This window comes from Microtus ochrogaster, chromosome 4 (genome assembly GCF_000317375.1).
Source record: "Microtus ochrogaster isolate Prairie Vole_2 chromosome 4, MicOch1.0, whole genome shotgun sequence".
Taxonomy (NCBI): domain Eukaryota; kingdom Metazoa; phylum Chordata; class Mammalia; order Rodentia; family Cricetidae; genus Microtus; species Microtus ochrogaster.
In genome coordinates this window covers 411,344-416,454 of record NC_022011.1, presented here as the reverse complement: position 1 = coordinate 416,454, position 5,111 = coordinate 411,344, and the positions used below count along the sequence as shown (strand labels likewise).

At 44.0% G+C, this 5,111-nt stretch overlaps 1 pseudogene; it reads right to left on the bottom strand.

Annotated features, from left to right (window-relative positions):
• Positions 1-3: 3 nt before the first annotated feature.
• On the bottom strand, positions 4-849 carry LOC101988493 (annotated as a pseudogene).
• Positions 850-5,111: the final 4,262 nt, after the last annotated feature.

The window sequence follows — 5,111 nt, the reverse complement described above, 5'->3', positions numbered from 1 at the left end:
AGTGTAGCCCAGGATGCCCTTTAGTGGGCCCTCGGATGCCTGCTTCACCACCTTCTTGATGTCATCATACTTGGCAGCTTTCTCCAGGTGGCATGTCAGATCCACGACGGACACATTAGGGGTAGGAATGCGGAAGGCCATGCCCGTGAGCTTCCCGTTCAGCTCTGGGATGACTTTGCCCACAGCCTTGGCAGCACCAGTGGACGCAGGGATGATGTTCTGAGTAGCACCACAGCCATCTCGCCACAGCTTCCCAGAGGGGCCATCCACAGTCTTCTGGGTGGCCGTGATGGCATGGACTGTGGTCATGAGTCCTTCCACGATGCCAAAGTTGTCATGGATGACCTTGGCCAAGGGGGCTAAGCAGTTGGTGGTGCAGGAAGCGTTGCTGACAATCTTGAGGGAATTGTCATACTTGTCATGATTCACACCCATCACAAACATGGGGGCATCGGCAGAAGGGGCGGAGATGATGACCCTCTTGGTCCCACCCTTCAAGTGGGCCCCAGTCTTCTCCATGGTGGTGAAGACACCGGTAGACTCCACAACATACTTGGCGCCGGCATCCCCCCATTTGATGTTGGCAGGATCTCGCTCCTGGAAGATGGTGATGGCCTTCCCGTTGATGACAAGCTTCCCATTTTCAGCCTTAACTGTGCCTTTGAACTTGCCATGGGTGGAGTCATACTGGAACATGTAGACCATGTAGTTGAGGTCGATGAAAGGGTCATTGATGGCAACAATGTCCACTTTGGCAGAAGTGAAGGCAGCCCTGGTAACCAGGCGTCCAATACGGCCAAATCCGTTCACTCCGACCTTCACCATCTTGTCTCTGGAACGAGGCTGGCACTGCAGGAAAAGAAGCGGCTGTCTCCAAAACAGGGAGGAGCAGAGAGCCTGTTTTGCTTTTTTAGAGACAAGGTTTCTCTGTGTGCTCTGGTGTTGTGATCCAGCTGCCCTCACTCCCCCTGACCCACAGGGGAACTTCCTTGTGGTCTGTAATTGACAAGAATGTTTGTGTTCTTTCTGGCCGGTGGGTCTCCACAGAAGGAGTAGAGGTATAAAAGGTTACTGGGCAAAAAAAAAAGTTGCTGTTCTTCCACCTGAAAAGAAGCCTCCATGTCTCAATCCAGGGACCCCTCCCCTACCCTCCAGTCTTGGCTATCCAGGCTGCCCTGGCAGCAGCACCCTGGAACTCATTATGTAGACCAGGCTGACTCAGAGATTCCCCCCTGCTTCTGCCTCCCAAATGCTGGGATTAAAGACTTGTGCCACTACCACCCTGCTTAATTTTCTAGTCTTTAAACCGAGTTTTCTGAATGTTGAAACACAGTGTTTACATTTTCCTCTGTAAGAATACAGTAGTACAACAGCTTCAACTGCATTTTTTTCTTCTAAACTAAAGGCATTAGGCAAATCAAAACAACTCTGAGATTTCATCTCACACCTGTAAGAATGGCCAAGATCAAAATCACTGATGACAACTTATGCTGGAGAGGTGGTGGAGTAAAGGGAACACTCCTGCATTGCTGGTGGGAGTGCAAACTGGTACAGCCTCTTCGAATGTTAGTGTGGTGATGTCTCAGAAAATTAGAAAACAACCTACTTCAAGACCCAGTAATACCACCTTTGTGTATAGAACCAGAGGATGCTCAGTCGTACCACAAGCACATGTGCTCAAATATGTGCATAGCAGCATTGTTTGCCATAGCCAGAACCGGAAAACAACCTAAATGCCCCTCGACCAAAGAATGGATAAGGAAAATGTGATACATTTACACAATGGAGTACCACACATAATAGCATCCTGAATTTTCCAGGAAAATTGATGGAGCTAGAAAGCATCATTTTGAGTGAGGTAACCCAGACAAAGAAAGACAATTATCATATGTACTCACTCATAAGTGGTTTTTAAACATAAAGCAAAGAAAACCAACCTACAAATCACAATCCCAGAGAACCTAGACAACACTGAGAACCCTAAGAGAGACATTCATAGATCTAATCTACATGGGAATTAGAAAAAAAGACAAGATCTCCTGAGTAAATTGGGAGCATGGGGACCATGGGAGAGGACTGAAGGGGAGGGGAGAGGAAGGGAGGAGAGCAATAAAATCAATTTTAACATCCCCTCTAAAAAAAACCCAGAAAACAAAACAAAAAGGCATTAGAAATGTTGAAAACCACTTCTTAGAACCTAAACTCTTAGCTTAGTCACACATTAACTGCAAGTCTAGTTAAGATATGCACACAGAGATGCCCTAACACACAAAGAGCCTAACCTTGTTGTCCATCCCCATTGCTCCCAGAGCCTGGTCAGAACCTTACTTCTGTGGGTGGATTCTCAGACCTGGAGTTCAGGGAAACAGAGAGGAGTGCTTAAGTCTTGGGGTTTTCCAGGTCAGTTTTGTAAGCTCCGTCTCCAAATGCAGAACTGCATCTAACTGTGCCTCCAGCACAGCCCACAGCTGCTGTGTTGTATGCATTAGTGTAGGGACTGATCTGTGATGTCTAAACAGTACAAAATACTGTACAAATGCTCTTCTAAAATTCAAACACTTGAGCCAGACCTGGTAACCTAGGCCTGGCATCCCAGCTACTCAGGCTGCTTAGGTAGGAGCAGCAAGGCCTGCCTGTACTACAGAGAAAGGCTAAGGCCAGAGTCTATTCAGCTCAAAAGTTCTGGGGATAGGGCTCAGCGTAGAGTCTTTGAGCAGCATGAGGTAGATCTTGGGTTCAAGCCTCAGTACCACAGGAGAAAATTAGAAGTCATATACTCAGTTTTGAGCAAAGCTATGTTTTGCCACATGTTTAGTTCTGTTTTCACTATTCTTTGGAATGCCTTAACTGTGTTCACATCTTAAAATCGGATAGGCTCTTCACATTGATCTTTTGTAGAGAACAGAAAATAGTATTTATTACATTTGTATCATTTTATAAATTTATTTTTTTCTCTTGCACATATATGTAATAATAAATGTAGCTACTATTTCGCCATTTGGATGCTTTCTTTGGAATATTATCTTATTGCCATTTGCTCTACAGTACTTTTTAGAAGTCTGTACTTAAAGCCCCAAGTGTGAAGCTAAGAACCAGGAGGGAAGGTGAACTCATAGACCCCTCCACAGACACCTTGACGACAGAGAGAGCCCCTAGGCCACAGACACCATATGGATGGCCCCATCATAACCCATAATGGAGTCTGAGAGAAGCTTTGCCAGAAAGTCAGCTAGTCCAGATAAGAGACTGATATAGATATGAATAATTTGCATTGGTATGAATCTTCACTTATTGATACAAATTTGAGGTCAATTTTGTTATATATAAATATATTTCTGATCTTGATTAAGGTATTATGTTTGTATATCTCATTTAAATTGTAATTTATAATTAAGAAATATAGGTTAATAGATATTCCTCTGTAATAGTCAAGCTTGTAGTCATGTTAGTTAGATTTTTTAAATGTATAGAGATATATCTTCAGAGACCTTCAGAATATGATATTTAAAATGTTTAGGAACTTAGGACTTTTCATGAAAATGAGACAGACCTGCTTCTGGGAGCACCAGTTACTTCAAGAGGATGATGGACATCAAAGAAGCTCCTTATGGAGTCGGTTAGCCGTTTTGGCAGGAAACTGTTGTTGTCTAGACTGCTAACCTGGACATCCGGGACCCACAGAGAGGGGACTGCTTAAAGGTGAGACGATCCTTCAGGGTTCCTGCTTCATGAAAGAGTCTGCGAGACATTGCAGGACTCAGAAAAATGTGATGGACAAACTGCCACTATAAGTGGAACTGTCTTTGAAATTTCCTGCTTTATGGAAAAGTCTGCTGGATACTATGGGCCTATAGGCTGAAGATGGGTACCCCAATGGTACAGAAGAACTTTGCGTGACTATCCAGGCGGCAAGATGTCTCTGTCAATTCTGGAGTTTTGGAAGTTGCTTATATTGTACTTCCTGTTTACTTAGATAATATTATATTTTTCTGGCCGGGCGGTGGTGGCACACGCCTGTAATCCCAGCACTCGGGAGGCAGAGGCAGGTGGATCTCTGTGAGTTCGAGGCCAGCCTGGTCTACCAAGGGAGTTCCAGGACAGGCTCCAAAGCTACAGAGAAACCCCGCCTCGAAAAACCAAAAAAAAAAAAAAAATTATATTTTTCTGGATCTTTGATGGAGCTGAAGAATTGATAGTTATAGTTTTTCTTAGTTATGATAAAAGATAAAGTAGATATAAACATTGAAACTGTAATTCTTGCTTGATAACTGTTTTGTTATATGTAATTTTACTATGTTAAAGCCTTTCTTTTTGTTTAAACAGAAAAGGAAAAATGGTGTGTGAGGTCCTTCTGTCTGTGTGTTGCTTTTCTTGGTCAATGAATAAAAAAATTGCCTTGGCCTGCTGATAGGGCAGAACTTAGGTAGGCGGGGAAGATGTTTGAAGGAAGTTGGGCTAAGCATCTCATGTCTTTCTTGGGCTTTGCTTTGTTTCTTCTTCATTACTCGAGTTGCTTTTGTAATATATGATGCATCTGTCACTACTTCAATACAAACTGTACCAGTTATCTATTGTCCCAGAAATGTTTCGTCTCCCTGGAACACTCCTGCCACTTTCTAGTGCTATAATATTTCTGATATTTGTCCATATATATACTACCCAACCCTTCAGGGTCTTGCTATGTAGCCCTGACTGGCCTAAAAGTCACTCTACCACTCAGGCTAACCTTGAACTCACAGAGATCCACCTGCCCTTACCTGCGTAGTACTGGATTTAAAGGAGTGTTGTAACAATGAGGGCTGGCTTGCCGGGGTTTCTGTCCTCCCACCAGGTTCCACAGCCAGCAAGTCCCAAAGAAAATCACACAGATCTACATAGGTTATAAACTGATTGGCCCATTATCTCAGGCTACTTATTAGTGCTTGTAAATTATATTAACCCATTGGTCTTATCTATGCTAGCCATGTGGCTCAGTACCTTTTTCAGCCAGCAGGTTACATCTTGCTTCTTGGTGGTCTGAGCAGGAGTGGGGAATGGACTTCCTTCTTCCCAGGAGTGGGGAATGGACTTCCTTCTTCCCAGGAGTGGGGAATGGACTTCCTTCTTCCCAG